This window comes from Elgaria multicarinata, chromosome 10 (genome assembly GCF_023053635.1).
Source record: "Elgaria multicarinata webbii isolate HBS135686 ecotype San Diego chromosome 10, rElgMul1.1.pri, whole genome shotgun sequence".
Taxonomy (NCBI): domain Eukaryota; kingdom Metazoa; phylum Chordata; class Lepidosauria; order Squamata; family Anguidae; genus Elgaria; species Elgaria multicarinata.
In genome coordinates this window covers 46,799,392-46,819,967 of record NC_086180.1, presented here as the reverse complement: position 1 = coordinate 46,819,967, position 20,576 = coordinate 46,799,392, and the positions used below count along the sequence as shown (strand labels likewise).

Here is a 20,576-nt window from a genome sequence, read left to right as displayed (position 1 = left end):
ACAGGGCTTGAAATGGAATGAAAAGTAGTATATAAAATAAGCAGGTAAAAATAGATCAATAGACAGGTACAACTAGGGTGACTATATTTTGGAAACCAAAAAGGAGGACAAAATGGCCGCCCTCAGGAGGCGTGGCCACCCCAACATGCCCACCCCCAAGGCGGTGCCAACTCAACATGTCCGGCCCCCAAGGGGGCGTGGCCTCAGTCACATTTATTTATTTATTACATTTTTATACTGCCCAACAGCCGAAGCTCCCTGGGCGGTTCACAGAAAGTAAATGATAGCAACCAATGAGTAGCAAAGGCACACAACTACTATAATAATATACTAAATACTAAAAAAGGAACTCACACTTATATAAAACCATTTCTTTATTTTTTATAACATAATAAACAACCACAACAGTCATACAATTGGCAGGTACAACAGAACAACTTGATAGCCCCAGTACTTGTCAACATTTTTTTTTTTTTAAAAAAAAAGCAATGATCTCTTTTCAGAACTCTAGAGAGAAACTAGCAAAACTGCCCTGGGATTTCTACAGGCTGGGTGAAGCCACTGAGAAGGCCCTCTCTCACATCCATGCAAAACTTACCTCAGTCATGGGATAGAGAGAAAGGCCTCTCCCAAAGTTTTTAAAGTCTGGGCAGGATTGTATGGGAGAAAGTAGTCCTTTGGATCACCTGGGGTGCTTTCAGATGCAGGGCTTCTGTTGCTATCAGTCCAAAGGCATTGTGAAGCTATTCCATCTTTCCCTCAACAGATTTGTTGGAAGAAAAAAGCTGAAAGAAGTGGTGGGAAAACACCAGAGAGGTACTGTGATGTGACCTGATGCTGCCACCCCTTCTGACCCACCCTGCCCTCAGGAACATCTGCCTCTGCAATAGGACAGCTGTCCTCATTGCCCCACAAGCTTCAGCCCCTATATTCACCAGGTAAAAGAGACACCCAATATGTTGGTTGCCTTTAACCAACCAGGAGAGGGTAAAGGGAAATATGAACGCTATTGATAGCGCAGAAAGATGAACAAGATGTAGGATTTTATGATTTAAAAGCAAACAAATTAAAGTTTATTTAAAACAAGAGACGTTATATCATAGAACCAGTCACTCAGTTCTCAGTCTTACCCTGCCTACTCTAATTCCCACTAACTAGTTGTAGCCTCATCATTTCTTAAGGACCTATCTCCCAAATCTGATCTCTGTCTCATATCTAACTAACTGCTCTCTGTCTCCTCACACACACACACAAGCCCCTCCCACCTCTCACTCACTTTCTGCCATATAACTTACCTGGGTTCTATTTAACACAACAAGCACATATTTATTTATTTAAAACATTTGTATCTCACCCTCTATCACTAGGATCTCAGGGTGGCGTACAGATAAAATCATACAATATAAAACAAATTTTTGTCTGTCTCTTCTGCCAAAACGCTTGTTCATGCGCTGGTTATTTCACGGTTGGACTACTGCAACCTTCTTCTCTCTGGCCTTCCTTCTTCTCACATCAGTCCGCTGGTTTCTGTTCACCACTCTGCCGCAAAGATCATCTTCTTGGCTCGCCGCTCCGACCATGTTACTCCGCTTCTGAAATCTCTTCATTGGCTTCCAATTCACTCCAGAATCCAATATAAACTTCTCCTGTTAACCTTCAAAGCTTTTCACGGTCTAGCTCCTTCCTATCTCTCCTCTCTCATCTCACACTATTGCCCCGCTCGTGCTCTTCGCTCCTCTGATGCCATGTTTCTCGCCTGCCCAAGGGCCTCTACTTCCCTTGCTCGGCTTCGTCCATTCTCTTCTGCTGCCCCTTACGCCTGGAACGCTCTTCCAGAACATTTGAGAACTACAAGTTCAACCGCAGCTTTTAAAGCTCAACTAAAAACTTTTCTTTTTCCTAAAGCTTTTAAAACTTGATGTTGTGCAGACTTCTACTGTTACTTTCTACTGTTAGTTTTACCCTACCCTGTACCTGTTTGCATTCTCTTCCCCTCCTTATTGTTTTACTATGATTTTATTAGATTGTAAGCCTATGCGGCAGGGTCTTGCTATTTACTGTTTTACTCTGTACAGCACCATGTACACTGATGGTGCTATATAAATAAATAAATAATAATAATAATAATAATAATAATAATACACAGCTAAAAACAAATTAAACCATGAATCAAGTTAAAACCAGTATATAATTTAAAAGCAGTAAAAACAAAACAGTTAAAACAATGTGCGAACTTGGTGAATTTAACCATTAAAGGCTTTGTTAAAAAGCCATGTTTTTACATGGTGCTGGAATAAAATCAGCGTTGGCACCAGTCGGGCCTCCAAGAGGACAGCATTCCACAGTCAGGGTGCCACAACAGAGAAAGCCCTCTCCCTTGTCCCATCATAGCGAATGTGTTGTGCTGGTGGGATGCGGAGAAGGGCTCCTCCAACAGAACTCAACTCTTGGGCAGGCATATATAAGGAGAGGCGCTCCCTCAAGTATTGAGGTCCCAAGGCATTTAGGGCTTTAAACATCATTACCAACACCTTGAATTCTGACCGAAAGTGTATAGGCAGCCGGTGCAATTCCTTAAAGACCAGCGTTATGTGGTCTCTATAAGATGTGCCTGTCAGCAGTCTAGCTGCTGCATTTTGTACTAGCTGCAACTTCCCAGTCATCTTCAAGGGCAGCCCCACGTTGAGTGCATTGCAGTAGTCTAATTGGGAAGTTACCAGTGCATGCACTACTGTGGCTAGGCTGTCCCTGTCCAGGAAAGGCCGTAGCTGGCGGATCAGCCAAAGCTGGCCCCAAGTATTCCGCACCACGGAGTCCACCTGGGCCTCCAGTGACGATGGATCTAGGAGTACTCCCAAGCTACGTACCTGCTCCTTCCCCACAATGTTGTACATTGATACTGATACAACATGGCAAGCACTGTGATTTTGTCACTGGTACAACGGAAAGACAATGCCATATGTTCCATCCCCCCCTAAAATTCCATGAATGAAGCAGAGTGGTTGCACAATAGAAGCCTGGTTTGGAACCTGCTTGGTCCCAAACCATTTAGACCTTTTGGGTTCATAACCAGCACTTTGAACTGTGTCAAGAAACAAAGCAGCAGCTGCTGAAAACGGTTGTAACAAGGGAATCACATTCTCCTGTCATGTCCTCACTAGAGGAATCCTTTAGAAACTGAAGGTAGAGCCTCCAGAAACCAGGGGGGGCATCCCATCAGTCACAGGCACCAGACCAGGAGGAGCCAGGGCCTTCAGGGGAGATGGCTCCAGGGCCTTCCCTATTAGGAGGAGGGGACCCTGATTCTGGAGCAGCTGCTGAGCAATCCCCTGACCCGCAGGAGCATCATCTCCTCAAGCAACAAGCCAGTAGGCCTCCTGTAAGAAGGAATGCTTGCTTGCAAAGATGGTCTCCTCAAGAGAAAGCAACCCCTCTTGAGTAGGGCTCTGGCCACAGAACCCAAATAGACAGCAGCTGAGCCTGGGTGGGGCTCAGCAGCCTTTCTGAGCAAAAGCCAGCACTCAGAGCTTGCTAGTTGCTGGCAACAATGTCTCACCGGCTTCTCCTGCCTTGTCTTCTGACCCTGCCTTGTGCTTGAGCCCCTGTGCTATGACTTTGGGCTCCTTTGTTGGACTGCTTGACTAACTGTGCTTGGACCCTTTCCGTCTTTGACCGCTCCTGCTTTGCCGGAACTGCCTTGAACAGAAACCTGTCTGCTGGAACATTGACCTAAGTTACTACTTGGCCCTGTGGTCAACCCTATAACCGAAGCTGCTACAGCCAATGCAGGACACCTTTCTGTTTCTAGCTCTGCTCATTTGCCTGGCTGAAACATGCTGAACCAACTGAGGTTTCCGAATGCTCTTCCATGGCAGCCCAATGTAGGGCATGTTACAGTAGTATAAAGTGGATATAAATAAGGTATGTGTCACCATGGCAAGATCTGACCTATCCAAGAAGAGACAGAATTGGTACACTTGTCTCAGCTGTGCAAAAATGCTTTTGCTCACCACCATGAGCTAGACCATCCTGGTTGAAGGCTGTATCTAGGAGCACCTTCCCCACAGTTTACCTTGAGGAGCACCCTTAAAGTTTCCACTAATTTGTGGGAGGAATCTTCTGTGGTTAAACTCAAAGTTATCTAATATATATGTCAGGCTTCTTTCTGTTGAACACAACATTGTTAAACTCATTGCTAGAAATGTATGTCAGAAACTACAGTACGTGGCAGAAGTAAGACGTGAGTTTTCATCCCTCTCTGCTGAACTTTGTGAGATGTGAAAATCAGAGCCAGATCCCAGTTTCCACCGGATCCTTCTCAGCAACTTGAGATCCATCTCAGATTTGCCCACCATTTCTCCGTGACAAAATTTTCCACTGCAGCAAAGAAAGAAAAGCTTGGACACACCACAGACGTGCCTCCTGCAGAAACCAGAGGAGTTAGAGGGTTTCTGTAGCAAATTCATGGCATTGCATAACACCCATCCATCTGCAGATGTGTGCATTTGTTGAAATATTTTACAAAGGTTTTATTACACTATAATACAGACCCAACTGTAGGCAGCTGCGAGTTTGCTCACTTTTTTAAAAAAAAGTTATTCAGTAAGTGAACGAAAGTCTTCCCAGTAGATATGCAACTACCCTACTTTGTCCTGAGTTTTAGAACTGGTTTGGACAGGATGATAAGCAGCAGAGGAAGGAGGCACAATTAAAGTGCCCTTTGGGGGTTAGATTCAGACTTAGTCATACTTAGGGTAGACCCATTGAAATTAATGGGATTTAGGTTAGTCACAACTACCTTAAGACTTATTAATTTAAATGGGTTTGCTATAGGGGTGGGCAACATGTGAGCCATATGTGCCCCCCTCGGGTTTTTTGCGGCCTCTGCAGACCCCAAATCACTGCGTTGCTGCCAAATAGCTGCTAAATTTTATCGGTGTGCAGTGGTGAGAAGAAAAACAGCCTTTCTGTTTTAAAACAAGGTGCAAATGCGGAGTTATACTTCCGGGAGCTTGATTTTGCATTAAAACAAGGTGCACGTTCCCTGTATGGCTTGTTTTGAAACAAAAATGTGGACTTTTTTCCTTGCGGCTGAAATTCAGCAGCCATTTCAGCAGTGGGGGTGGAAATCAGTCCCCGGACCCTCCAAAGTCGCCCATCCCTGGTCTCCTCTAAGTATGATGGAGTCTGGATTCAAACCTCTGTTCCTCATACTTTTTCATCATACTCAAAAGGGAGCATCAACTTTCAGGGCCAACCTTACCATTACATTTCTTTATTTAATACCTTATACACAGGAGAACATAGGATGGGAACATAGGAAGTTGACTTTATGCTGAGTCAGACCACTGATCCTTCTAGCCCAGTATTGTCGATACTGACTGGCAGCAGCTCTCCAGGGTTTCAGGCAGGGTTTTTTTCCAGCCCTACCAGAGGGGAATTGAGACTGGGACCTTCTGTGTCTACCAGAAGGTCCCAGGTTCTACAGAATAATGGGCTCAAGTTACAGGAAGCCAGATTCCAGCTTACCATCAGGAAAAACTTCCTGACTGTTAGAGCAGTACGACAATGGAACCAGTTACCTCGGGAGGTCGTGGGCTCTCCCACATTAGAGGCCTTCAAGAGGCAGCTGGACAACCATCTGTCAGATCTGCGTTAAGGTCAATTCCTGCACTAAGTGGGACTCAATGAGCCTCATAGGCCCCTTCCAACTCTACTATTCTATGATTCTATGGTATCACTAAGCTACAGCCTCTCAACAATCTGCACTGGAACTGTGACATAGGAAGAAGGGGGCTTTAACTGTTTGTCCCACTGTAATCTAGATCTGGATCTTGCTCCCTGCGCATGGTTGCCATTTGGTCCAGCAGGTATTGTTGCCATGGGACCTTCCCTCCTGATGCAGCTGCAGGGTGCAGAACCAGATTGGGGCCATGGCAAGGGAAAAGGGTTAGAACCACCACCACCCATGCCATGGTCTCTCCCCGGTGACTGCTATTTGGTAAAGAAATGTGAATGCACATGGGGCATTTATGTAAGGTCTTCACATCTTGTTTGGCGCTTGGCCATGACTGGATTGGGGCCTGTAAATGGTCTTGGAACATGTTGGGATGCTGCAGAATTGCTGAAACTAAGCTGGTACAGACCTTGGTTAGCAGTCTGGCTGAGGTGATAACTGGGAGTCTGGTATAACAGTAGGTTACTAAATATTTTCTTTTTAAAATATGAGAGGAATTGTTCCTCACAAAAGTTTCTCTTCCTCTGCCATGCATCTACTCTTGTACAATAGAAGGGTACAGACCCAGAAGGGTATTGCAGATATAGAAAGCTACAGTCGTGTGAAAAAGAAAGTACACCCTCTTGCAATTGTATGATTTTACATATCAGGACATAATAACAATCATCTGTTCCTTAGCAGGTCTAAAAATTAGGTAAATACAACCTCAGATGAACAACAACACATGACATATTACACCGTGTCATGATTTATTTAACAGAAATAAAGCCAAAATAGAGAAGCCATGTGTGAAAAAGTAAGTACAGCCTTACTGCTTCCATAGGAATTAAGATGCTAAGTAGCAGACAGGTGCTGCTAATCAAATGCCCGTGATTAATTGATCATCAGCAAGTATGACTACCTCTATAAAAGTCGAAGTTTTTTCAGTTTGCTGGTCTGGAGCATTCAGGTGTGTGTTAACACAATGCCAAGGAGGAAAGACATCAGCAATGATCTTTGGAGAAGCAATTGCTGCTGCCCATCAATCTGGGAAGGGTTATAACGCCATTTCCAAACAATTTAAAGTCCATCATTCTACAGTGAGAAAGATGATTCAAAAGTGGAAAACATTCAAGACAGTTGCGTCCCAGCAAAATCACCCCAAGGTCAGACCATGCAACGCTCAGAGAAATTGCAAAAAACCCAAGAGTTACATCTCAGACTCTACAGGCCTCAGTGAGCATGTTAAATGTTAAAGTTCATAACACTACAATTAGAAAAAGACTGAACAAGTATGGTTTGTTTGGAAGGGTTGCCAGGAGAAAGCCTCTTCTCTCTAAAAAGAATGTGGCAGCACGGCTTAGGTTTGCAAAGTTGCATCTGAACAAACCACAAGACTTTTGGGACGATGTCCTTTGGACAGACGAGACCAAAGTGGAGAAGTTTGGCCATAATGCACAGCGCCACGTTTGGTGAAAACCAAATACAGCATATCAGCACAAACACCTCATACCAACTGTCAAGCACGGTGGTGGAGGGATGATGATTTGGGCTTGTTTTGCAGCCACAGGACCTGGGAACCTTGCAGTCATTGAGTCGACCATGAACTCCTCTGTATACCAAAGTATTCTAGAGCCAAATGTGAGGCCATCTGTCTGACAGCTAAAGCTTGGCCGAAATTGGGTCATGCAACAGGACAATGACCCCAAGCACACCAGCAAATCTACAACAGAATGGCTGAAAAAGAAAAGAATCAAGGTGTTGCAATGGCCCAGTCAAAGTCCAGACCTCAACCCAATTGAAATGCTGTGGCGGGACCTTAAGAGAGCTGTGCATAAACAAATGCCCTCAAACCTCAATGAACTGAAGCAACGTTGTAAAGAAGAGTGGGCCAAAATTCCTCCACAAGGATGTGAGAGACTGATAAAGTCATACAGGAAACGATTACTTCAAGTTATTGCTGCTAAAGGTGGTTCTACAAGCTATTGAATCATAAGGTGTACTTACTTCTCCATTTTGGCTTTATTTCTGTTAAATAAATCATGACACGGTGTAATATGTCATGTGTTGTTCATCCGAGGTTGTATTTACCTAATTTTTAGACCTGCTAAGGAACAGATGATGGTTATTGTGTCCTGATATGTAAAATCGTACAATTCCAAGAGAGTGTACTTTCTTTTCCACATGACTGTAGCTTTGCACATTGACTGCCCTTGCTGGATTGAGGGGTTTGGTTTTTGTTATTTTGGCCACTGACATCCAGACTGGTAGGTCTGACTAAGCCATGTTCATGGTCTTGTAGGGGCAGGGTGGAGAAAATCTATGCTAGTATGTGCGCCATTGGGATGTGTGAATTGTGTGGCTGTCTATTTTGCTGTCATCGCGCATGTTTGGAAGCCTCAGCACATACCTGCTTTCAAATTTAAGTAACTCTGGAAAAACAGACACGTGTTCAGTTTCACGCGTGGCAGTGTTCACGTTCTCTTCCTCCTACCTCTGGGAAACGTCATGTGAAAAGCAACATGGAATAAAATATTGAGAGGAAGATCAGTAAGTAGCCAGGTACTTTGAATGATGAGGCAAGTTATGCTTCAGCTTCATGGTAAGGCATCTATCATAATATATATTCTATTGACTGATGTGCATTGCTTTGCATGTCTTAAAAGTCAGCCTATATATATTGTGACTTATAAATAAAGGAGGAGGAGGAGTTGAAGAAGTAATCACTACCGCTGCTTCCTCGTTCTAAAATCCAGTCTATCTAGAGATCAGATAACAGAATATTATTGATACCTTTAATGATAGTGTCACACAGATTATACTGTAACCATTATTACTGTGTGACGTGACAAAACTGTCCCCCTAATTAGCCAACATGCAGAGCAACTTAAAATGGCGTACAATATTCTGCAGTTTATCAGGGTTTGTATGAGCTTTTTTTTTTTTTTTTTTTTAAAGTAACTCTTCAGATAAGAAGGCATCCCAAAAGAGCATTCCTTCATGCAGAGGTCATCAGTTAATGAAGTTGTCTGTGTGAAGGAATGTTGTTGTTTGTTTAATATCCTTTGTACATTCCAGTCAGGGGAAGAATATTTGGGTTGCTTGTGCCTTAATTTCATTGCACGTTAGCATTTGCTTAAGTAATATAATTTACAAAATGCGTCGGACAGCATTCTTAACTTTACTATTTAGCACTCCGCCTCAGAATAGAAAGAAAGCTTCTCATAATGTATTCAAATTTCTTAAAAACCCATTCTGTTTCTGTGGGTAGTACCAAACAGGTTTGTTCAGCACCAGAACAAACTTCATTTATCAATCATCCTAGATTGGAGAGTAATCTATCCTGAAAGGTGGTGTCTAAGGCAATTCTATACATTGATTTAAATGGAGCTTACTCCCAAGTAAGTGGGTATAGGACTGCAGCCTTAAAAATCAATCAAATAAATAATTATTATTAAGGCAACAGCAGTAACAGATTAGAGACTAGGCTTAATTGTCCTTCCTGGGAACCATCGTCTAATTTGGACTCTCTTGTGCCAGACAAGCCTTGCAGAAAGAGCCATATCTGCTTCTCTCCCTCTCTCTCCCTCCCTCCTTCTCCCCACTGCAAATTATAAGCGGTAAAAAATAATAAACGACAATGAGATTTCCATTCTCGGTTTTAACTGCTTCTGGTTGTATTGACATTTTTCTTCAGCCCCCTCCTCTCCCCACCCCACAAAACACCTGAAAGATGTTCCCATCCCTCTCACGTTTGCTAAAAGCATCAGTGTTAATTTCTTTGACAGAAGCAATGTGAAAGATAGTGTTTCTCCAAGGCAGTTGGCGGGAAACGTCCTTCACTCTCTTGTTTTGTCTTTGGTGATAGCAACTGAACGGCGTTTCCCTGAGCAGCTGGCCCCTTGAGCCCCAGCTTTTTTTACTTGGGAGGAAAGCTGACCGCATTGACCCAATCCAGATCTGATTCTCAGTTGTGCGGGTGTGGATGGGTATTAACTTTCAGCTCAGACGTGGCATTGTGTGAGTCACCCTGCACCTTGCCCTCTCACTGGTGCTATGAACAATAAACGCAGGGAGAGAAGGGGCCGGCCAGTTCAGATGCTGCCAGGACCGAACGCTGTCTTCCCAGGGCCGCCTCCGTCTGCTCCTTCAGAATATCCAAAGTCTGGTGTGGGTGGAAGCTTAACTGTGTCTGCAATGGGCTGAAGCAAACAAGCCGGGGTGAGTGAACAGAGAGGTTCCCAATGTGCCCCACCCTGGGGGTAAAGAGAATTAGGTCATGAGAGGGTAGAATGCAGCATATCATTGTGATGAAAAAAGTGTAAAGAAATTGCATCAGATGTTTGTTTAAGGATCAGGAAGATCGTCCCAGCCCTTTTGTGTTGCCAACATTTATATGAAGCACCATAAAACCAACTCAAGCTTCTTCTTATCCTTCCATTATGTATCACATTAGGCTTTGGCAGAGGAGGCAACCTTAGCCAGTGGCCTTCCTGATTTGTGGTTTCCACTTGGCTCACTTTAGTTGCTTCACATTTATTTTGTTTTGTTAATGGTCAATGACAGAGCAAGCCTCCAAAGAGGAACTCCCCTGGCCACGATTCAATTTATAAACATGTTGTATTACTGTGGATTGTGGAAAACAGATTAAACCAAAGCATTTGAAGCACGTCTTGGGCCTTGACAGAGAGGTGACCAGCCACATTACGGATAGCTACAATTTATGCAGTGTAAGATGGTGTCTCAGATGTCAGTAGGGTAGTGAATTTGATCCAGGTTTCAGTCAGAACTCTAAAGGACTATCCAAGGTGCAGAGAGTGGGTGGCCTTCTGGGTTGACAGGAGGCAAAAGCACAAGACTGTCTGATAGTTAAACGTCCACCGCTGTAGTGACTAGTAGATGCCCTCATAGGTGTGAAAATTATTAACATCAGAAGTAGGGATGGACAAACCTGCCAGTGTTGCTTTCTCCCATGTTTTCATTTTCTAAAGCTCATATTCTTTCTTTCTTGTTTTTGAAGAAATGTGGGAATTTTAGTACGTTCCTGTCAAAAAAGTGAACCAAACAAAATTCTCACTCATCTGCACTGGCCAAATTCACTAGGTACAACCATTCCTAGTGGCATCACCACACTCTGTGATGCTACCTCTGTTACACTGCTGCCATTCTCTTCCCTCCCTTTAAACTTATTTGTGTGTGAGTGTGCATATCACCAACCTTTGTCTTACTTCTTTCATGGTTTCTTTTACCCCTTTATTTGCAACAAATAAGACAGAGAAAGGCATGGTTTAACATAACAAAACAATATTGAAAACTTTATTTACGAAAATAAGGATGTTTTTAATACAACTTAAGCTCCGTGGTTTTAAAATAAATGTTCTAGTGTTTTATTAACTCCTTTCCTAATAATCTGATTTTTAGATAAATATACCTCCCTCTGCCTTCCGGAGAAATCTAACCACACCCCACATCTAAAGCCCCAATTCTCTCATCCCAGCCCTCTGACAGCCCATCATAAGAACATAACAAGTGCCGTGCTGGATCAGACCAAGGGTCCATCTAGTCCAGCACTCTGTTCACACAGTGGCCACCTAATTCGCAAAGAAAAACCCAGTGACAGTTTCTCTCTCGCTCTCGCTCTCAACTGAAAATGGAACAACCAATCAGAAGACACCATTCAAACAAATGACCTCCCTCCTCTCACCAAAGGACCATTGCCTGTAAGAGAAAGGATTTGTTAAAATAAATCAAGCCCACAACCAAAGTATTGAACAAACAAAAAAATAACATACCATTTTGTCACACCCAGCATGGAGAAGACTATCTTGTGCCTGCCTGCCATGTAGCTGTCCACGATGAGGAAAGTGCCAAAACCAGAGGTGGCAAACCCAGATTTTTAAATGGTAAGCCCTCACCATCCCTAAGAAGAAGTATCAATTTAGAATAGAATGGGTAGTTTACAATTTATGGTTTTACTCATGGATAGACCTCAAATTGTACGTCTAGATTCAGAGAGTACAGCTGTTTGCAGATCGCATGCTGTGGGCAAGACAGATGAGACGGGATTTTAAAAACTATGAGTGTGCTTCAATAATTGTGACATTTTCAGCTCAATAAGAGAATGTCCTGCTACTTTGGGTTGCAATCCTCAAATGCTCAGCTTCTTCCTGAAATAGTTCTACAGAAGTCAGTTGCATATTAAATAGTGGGAACTTCACAGCCTTAAATCATACAGACCATAGAACCTATGGGCCCATTGAAATGAATGAGCTTATGTTAGACTAATATTGGATGCACCTCCAATATTCTGATGCCAACGGTTGTCAATATTTGCTGCTAGCTGGCATTCTACTCTAAATAAGGTTTGACAATCTCCCATAATTTCCTGTTAAAATTAATCTCTCAATTAACAACAGTTAAAAAGTGATTGGTGATTTACATAATAGTGTGACTGGAGAGTTTTAGGAACAAACTACTGTTTACCTTTAAGTGTTGCAATAGACTTCCTGTTCCCCCCTGGAAAATTTCACAAGACCATAGTCATTGTAGGCCTCCATGATGTTTCAAGGAGAGGCCAAATAATCTGAAGGCACACAATGCTGATTCAAAGCTAGTCTGCGTCTGGTCAGTGCCTTGACGGGAGATGGCCCAGGTATGCCTTGAGTGATGCCTTGAGCTCCTTAGATTAAAGGAAGGTTATAAATATAATCAATCAATCAATGGCCTAATCTTGAAAATGGATCTTTCAACAGAGTTGCAAAAGGTGAGAGCAGCTTTTGGTGGGTTTCAGCCAATTTTATATTCATGTACAACAGCTTTCAGGAACTTGTTTTAGGTTGTAATTGAAGACTGGGAGTCCATAGAAGGAAATCGTGCCTGCCGTTCAAGAAAGGATACAGTGCACCCGAGGGGTGGGGGAGGGTGACCAACAACATCTGGAAATAAGGAACAACTGAAAGTGCAACTAGTAAGGGAAAACAGAATGCAGATTGCAAGCAATTAGCAACCATCAAAAGTACCCTTGGAAAGATTTTGTGGTTGAAGCAACATGTTATAAAAGACAAACTTAATTGTGCCTTCTTACTTGGAAACACACACTGGGGATTCATTGCACACTGAAATCTCTGCAGCATTTTGCTCAGCTTGATACCCAGGCTGTGGCAAATCTACCCAAGATAGAGGCGTGTGTTTTTCAATGGGTAGGACAAAAATGAGTAGCAACCAGCATGGCCCTCCCAGTGAGGATCTCATTCACACTGATGGGATCCTTTCTCCTTTTCAAATAGCAAAGGGCTTGTGGTCTCATCATTGTCTTAGCTAAGACAATCATGCAACTGCCTGGGTGATTTGCCACAATGTCTAATTGGATATCTATGTTACACTGCAAGGGCACTCATAAATCATGTTCTCATCACCTTTTCTAGTCACATGGAGCCAATCAGAACTGCCACTATCCATTTCATGAAAAGCAGAGTACAGAATTCAAAGCCGTCCTTGAACAGCGAAGACTGAACGATAGCATCAGATGTTGCAGTCTCAATAAATACTTCTTTCTGTTTTGGAGAAGCCTTGTGTCACTGCTGAATGCCCATGTGGGAGGAGGAGAAGGCACTTACGTCTACTCTGCAATAGGTTGCAAGACTGAAAAAAGAAGTCATTATTGCTCAGGGATAGAGTAATTGCCTGGCAATTATACCAGAGCCTCCCCACACCCCACTTCTTCATTCTCGTCTTCTCTTTCCCATTCCCCAAAGTCTTCCACTGGTATTGTGGGTTACAGCTGTGTTTCAGAAGGACCTCCTGGTCTATAAGGGGGACTTTTATGCAAAGTAGGGTTGCCCATTGATTAAAGATTTTTTAGTTGGTTAATAATTTGTCCCATAATTGATTGCAATCTTTCCCATAGGACAGTTGGTGGCAGATGACTCAGAGAGATGGGGGGTGGGGGTGGGGAGTTGAGCTTAGGGTTTGTTTTTTGCTAATGTGTGACCATCTTAAGCCAACTTGTGCCTCTTAGATAAAAGGAAGCCCTTCTTCATGCAGTGCATAGTTAAACTGTGCAATTCGCTGCTCCAAGATGTAGTGATGGCCACCAGCTTGGAGGGCTTTCAAAGGGGATTAGAGAAATTCATGGAGGGTAAAGCTATCAATGGCTACTAGGATCTACAATGCAGGATGAAACTACAGCATCCCGGACAGATGGCCAGCCAGCCTCTACTTAAATACCTCCAGCACAGGAGAACCTACCATCCCCTGGGACAGTCCATTTCATTGTCGAAGGGCTATTGCCATTAAGATGTTTTTCCTAATGTTTAGCCAAAATCTGCTGTACTGTTTATATAGCAGACACGTATCAAGTTCTCCAAAAATGTACTGATTCCGAGCTGTTTTACTCATCAGGAATATCTAGGAATGCTCATTGGTTAAAATGATCCAGCTGCTTTTGTCACATCACGGATGCTGCAGCTGTCTTGCAATGAATGAACCTTTGAAGGGGATGTCCTGACATTCTTCCGCAGCTCTGTTCTGCCCATTGGAAATGTCTGTTGTGGTTCAGCCTTATTGCTCCCCTTCATGCTCCAAACGCACCCATACAGCTGTTTCTACATCTGCATAGCTTCTGAAGTGTTGTTATTTAGCAGTTTTTCTTGTCTTCCTCAATGCCTCTTTCATTGAGAAACAGAGAGATTGTCAGGAATACCAATATTGGAAAGTCATTATATGCAGTTTCTGCCAACATCTAGACAAAAAACCCAAGCTGCTTTAGTTCATTTAACTTCTTCAGACACTGTCTGCACCTCATCCACAGGATTATTTAACAATGCAGAGAGAAAGAATTGTTATGGAGGGCTGCTTTTTTTAAAAATTAGCTTGAATCTATAAATCCCTGAAGGTAAGCCTTGGATTAGAGTGTTAGAATCCTAATATTAGAATTATTATTTTGCATTTTTCTATTTTTCTTAATTTTTATGGGAAGCTCTTTTTAATTATTATTTATTTGATGTTTAGTGTTCCACTTTTTTGACTGGTTTACATATTGCTGTTTATCTCTGAGCCAATTCACAGCTATTTGGAACTTCGGAGGTAGATGAATTAAAAGAGGTTGCAGTTAGATACTAGGATGCTATGGCCTGGAGTATTGTTGCAGACAGTGGGACTAAGGACTCTGGAAATGTCACCTATCCAAATAGATTCATGGCGATTATATATCTATTAGATTGGTAGCCATTTTTCTTCAATGTTTAAAACACACTTCTATGTGTTATAGTAATTCATTATATCATATCAGATCAGATCAGATCAGATCATATATCATATCATATCATATCATATCATAAGCTCTCTGTCATCATGGTGAGTCCCCCCAAGGTAAGAACCGATTATGTTTTATGAGACTGGATCATAGCTGCAACAACCCACACTCAACACATACGCAAGGTTTAGTATGGGTTGAGTGTGTTGAAGCATGGGTTGTTCTACTGTGTGAACACAGATGTGCTAACAAACCATGGTTTGTTAACCATGAATAACCCATGAAGAAAAAACATGGTTTGTTGTTGGGTGTGTTGTTCATGGCTAAAAAGCTGTGGTTTGTTAGTGCATTCATACAACACATGCTTCAACACCAACCCATATTCAACCTTGGGTTGACTGTGTGAGTTATTGTGTTGTGTGAACCCAGCTGTGTTTGTTGTTTTGGGGAACGTTTACTGCCACTTGTTGTATACTGCCTTAGAAGGGCTTCTGTTCGGAAAGGTGGATTTGAAATATTTTTAAAAAATAATAAATATTTTTTTAAAATAAATAAAATCCTCTCATAAGAGGCAGTTTGCTTGATCACTTTCTGTACAGATAGAGCCTTTTTGTTCCAGCCTTGAATGTGACTCTAAGCACATGAATGTGTCATCTTCATTCAACCAGGACTGGCATAACACTGCTTGAGTCATACCAAGAAGATTTGTGATGGCATGCCAAGTCACGTTCCAGTGCTTACAATGCTGCAGTTTGATTTAATTTCCTTCTCTCTCTCTCTCTCTCTCTCTCTCTCTCTCTCTCTCATATCACTTATTGCTGGATTTCTCAGGTAGACTATGTATGTTTTCATAACAGGCAAGAGTGGGTCAGTGATCTAAAGAGAGGAGGGGAATCAGTACAGTGGGTTGTATCCAATGTTAGTCCTACATAGAGTAGACCCATTGAAATGAATGAGACAAGTTAGACTAACATTGGAAATAATCCAAATCAAGCTTCTTGAGTGATTGTATTATAAGTCTATTCTATACTGAAAGAAGGATATGCCACTTGCAAATCGATCCTGGTACTTAAAACCATTATTGCTCAACCAATTAATGTTTTAAGAAAGGGTGTCAGGGCTAAGTCAGAGGCAGCTGTCAGAGGTGAGCCAGGAGCCAAGAGTTGAGTCATGGAGTCAACCAGACATTGGAGCCAAAGAACTCACACCAGCGCCAGGAAGACCTTGTTGGTCAGGCAAAGTCTCAACCCAAATAGGAAGCACTTTATGGACCCCTGTCTGGGAGGGTCAATCTCCAGCCTGGATGGGAAAGCAGGGGGAAAATCTGCCCAAAAAGATGATCCTAAGTGCAGTTCACCATTTGCTGCAGCTGCATACAGAGCTGGGAGGAGAGCGAGAGCGAGATTTGGTCAATCACAGAATAGTTGCATGAAAACTCTGTAAGACAAAGCATTGCGCTGCTGATACTCCCCAGTCATATTCTTAGTCTGAAGGCTGAAAATAAGATAATAGAAACATAGATGAAATCAAGGAGGGGTGGGGAAACTGTGCCCCCCTGCCGATGTTGTACGACTTCAGCTCCTATCGGTCCCCTTCCAACATGGCCAATGGTAAGGCATGCTGGGAGTTGTAATCCAAAAACATTTGGAGGGCCATAAATGGCCCATTCCTGTTCTGTGCAATGCTGAGGCACCCAGTTTTCTGTACTGCTGCACTGATAGGCTGGCCCTCATATTCACGAGAAGGTGTTGGGGAGGAGCTTGCAGAGGCCCGCCTTTTCCCTTGCAGAGGCCTGCACTTTCCTGAGGAAACCCACCTCGCACTCCTCAAGACTATTGATAACGTTGAGGTGGATCATCTCTTTTCAAACCCCTCTGCTGCTAACGTGGGGTAACGAGCGCAGAGGCTTTCCACCAGGAAATGAGAGGAATAGGGTTATACAGTAAATAGTGTCACTAATACAATGGCACACTTATTTATTTTATTTATTATTACATTTTTATACAGCTCCTAAGCCAAAGCTCTCTGGGCAGTGCACAATTAAAACCCATAAAACAAGTATAGATAAATTTTAAAACCTTAAAAGTTAAAAAAGCAACGTAAAAATCAGCTAAGTTACAAACCAGGGGGCCACTAGGTGGCATTGTTTTGAAGTAATGCTGAGGATGAATCAAAAGTTTTTATTGTTATTTATGTTAATCTAAATAACACAAATACGTTTTTGTTTCCTTTTGAGATGAATTGACATCATTGTAGTAGCTTACTAAAAGAACTAGCAGATAACAATGCAGGTGATGAAGGAATGGGTTGGGGGAATTCAAAATGTACTATTTTAATCAAAATCTTTTGTGCTGGAACACCTGTTCTTCCAAACCTTTAGAAGCATCATAGAACTTGGAAGACCATGGAATTGTTATAATGGCTCCTACATACCTTCACCCCAGTCCAGAATAAAGTGCCACATAAGCATTTCTGTTGTTCATTGCATTATAGCCTGCCATATATTTCAATTTTCAGTGATTTGAACATTATTTTTCTCCATGTAGAAATCCTGCCATGATCTGAAATATTTCAGATTTGACTTTTTATACCTAAAAACAACCAAAGGGTGCATTCAATAAATTTCAGACTCTTTAATTGGTTAATATTAATAATATCCATAGCGTCCCCCTTCAATTGTTTTTCAAATTATAAAGAAGTAAGAATTGTTAAAGTTAGCACTGAAAATAATCAGTTAATATCCTTATTTTCATGTTAGACCAGAGTAAGCAGTGCAAAATATCACTTCTTCTAATAATGAAATAAAGCAGTTGAGGGCCAATAGGACTAGTGCCAAATCATGGCCACTGAGAAACAAAAGGGATGCATTGGTGTGCTTGGGTGAACTTCAGGCAGTCAAGGCTGGTGTTTCCGATGTCAGTGGGGCGGGGACCCGATCCGGGTTTCAGTCCAAACTAGTCAGAACTCTAAAGGAACTATCCTTGGTGCGGACCTTGGCTAGCTCCTTTAGAGTTCTGACTGAAACCAGGACCGGATTCACCTCCCCAACCTCCATTGACCTCAGGTGGTGCAGAAGTACAAAACATTTCAAAGTGGGGAGAGGAAATCCACTAAAATACAGCCTAATGAGGACTGAGCATGCTCGATGGCCTCTGAATGTTGAGTCAATTGGAAAAGATGAACCCAAAACCAGTGTGCAGGAAAGAGAGTGAATTGGCCAGATTGAGCCCCTTGCAATTCAGGGCTTTTCTACATGAGGCGTTTATTGCATGCTCATCATTCCCTATTCATGGTTGTTTATAGGTTCTTTAGATGACGTTGTGACCCTCCAGTTTTGTTTAGAGGTTTTGTAGTGGAAAAGCAGGAAAGGAAATGCTCCTCATGTACGGGTGTCCGTTGTGAGGAAATTCAGCCCTTTTGGGGCCTGAGGTATCCCCATGACAGACCTGGCTCGGCTTTCATTTGTGAACCGAGCTGCGCGATAGTTATCTGGATAGTATCCAGATAGTATTGTACCCTTAGAGTTGTAACCTCATTTCCCCCCTCAAAACACACATAGCCAGCAAGGTAGGGTTAGGCTGAGACAATGAGCTGCCTTAAGGCCATCCAGTGAGCTTTTGTGGGCCACGAATCACAGCTGAGTGGAGCAGTGAGCATCATCCCCCTACACCCAGATTTTAGCCCTTCTGTCATACTGTCTTTTTAGATTCTTGTATTAATGTTTAGAAGCATGGAGATGAAGATGTCTGTACAGAAAGTAACTCCCCAAAGACATGTTCAGCTTTAAGTTTAATGTTATTGAGTGCAGTCCAAATGCTCGAGGAGCATATTTGTTTAATGTGCACACCGTGGACTTTAGATAATGGTTTTGAAATGCCAGAAAATTTAGCAGTCAGAAGCAAAGATCCAACAGATGGAAAAATGCAAACCAATGAAATGTGCTATCAATCTCCTTGGGAAGTTAGACTTGCCCGTAGATGTAGATGTTGATGAGAGATCTCGGGATTAAGTTACCTTAAAGAAATGAATGGGTGGTCTTAACAAAAATTAATATTTGAGATAAAAATCAAAGCATAGGGGTACAGAGAGAGGGATATATTGTTAACCTCTCTATTTAGACAGGGATTTGGTTTCAGTAGAAACTAATTTTTCAAAAACATGACAGCTTTTGGCTTTCTTAGCAGGGAAATAGTTTGTGGGCAGCGTATGACAAACGTCCACAGCTGCTCAGAAATGGTGTTTGGTTCACCTGGGGTTTTGCCTTGGACTTGATGCAAAATGGTAAAGAACTGAGGTGCGCAGCATCAAGAAGTAAATAACTTTTTAAAAAATGAAAAATGACAACGAAAGCATACTAAAGCCACGTGGTGGTCTTCTGAGAAACCCACGGAAATACCATGAAACCAACTTGGGTGATTGATAGCGTGTGTGTATGTGTGTCTGTCAGTTATGTAAACTTCAGAACACCTCTCCTCCTCCCACCTCACCACTTTTGCATTCCCCATTTTCATTCCCCATTAGTGTACTAGACAGAGTGTTGGATTTAGACGCAAGAGACCCAAGTCTCTTCTCAGTCACAATACTCATTGGGGGGCTTTTAGCACGTTGCTGTTTTTTAGCCTAATTTACTTTATGGGAGAGTTGGAAGGATAACAAAAACAAACAGGCATAATGTTGGTTCTGGGATTTGGGGTCCTTTTTGTACAAGCTACCTTCGGCCTACCCCCTCCCTGAGGGGTTTGATCTCACCACCACCACCACTCATTCAGTGGCACTATTCCTTGAGGTCCAGTCGGCTTGGTGGCCTAGAAGGAGGGACAACTAGAGGTGCTTCCTCAAGGGCTCTGTGCATCACACATATGGGCTCTGCACAGAGCCTAATTTGGGAAGCTTCTATAGCTGAGAAAAGGTTTTTGGCGGGAGCCCTCGCCCACTGTCACACTGCGCATATCCCAGCGGGTTCCTGCTAATTCCCTCAGTTCCCTTTCAACTACCTTGTGAGTCACCTCACCGGGAACATCGCCCTTGTTTCTGTCATCTTCAATTCAAACTTAGAGTTCAAACACTATCTAATATTTTTCTCTGGGTCTGGGGGCGTTACTAGACGAGGCCTTAGCGCGCCTTCTGACCCGGTTTCCCTGCTGTGCGTCCAGATGACGCACAGGGGAATCCGGTGGCAGGCCGCGCTGAGGCCTGGTCTAACGCACCATAAGCCAATGCGCTTATGGCGCGCCTTTTCCCCAGCCTCAGGCCGGGGCTGGGGGAAGTCTAGTGACTTCCGAGGCTTTTCGCGGCTCCTCGCTTACTCGCGAGGAGCTGCAAAAAGCCACTGACCTGGCACAGCGCTCATACGAGCGCTGTGCCCATCGGCCGGGGGAGGGAAGAGAGGGGAGGGGGAAGGATGGCAGGGTGAGTGGCAAGGGGTGAGGGCGGGTGAGATCGCGCCGCTGCCGCCCGAGCAAGTAGCCGAGCGGCGCTTGCCCAGGCAATGCCTGGCATGGGGCGGCATTGCCCGGGCAAGCACCGCTCGCCTGCTTGCTCGGGCGGCGGCGGCACGCGGCGCGATCTCACCTGCCCTCACCCCTTGCCACCCACCCTGCCATCTTT

The 20,576-nt window shown here is 43.3% G+C and overlaps 1 long non-coding RNA gene across 1 annotated transcript; it reads left to right on the top strand.

Moving 5' to 3' along the window:
- The first annotated feature begins 11,528 nt into the window (after positions 1-11,528).
- LOC134404952 (uncharacterized) lies at positions 11,529-13,282 on the top strand. Its single transcript, XR_010025917.1, has 2 exons — positions 11,529-11,619; positions 13,141-13,282. It is a non-coding gene; the product is annotated as an uncharacterized LOC134404952 (long non-coding RNA).
- The last annotated feature ends 7,294 nt before the right edge of the window (positions 13,283-20,576 follow it).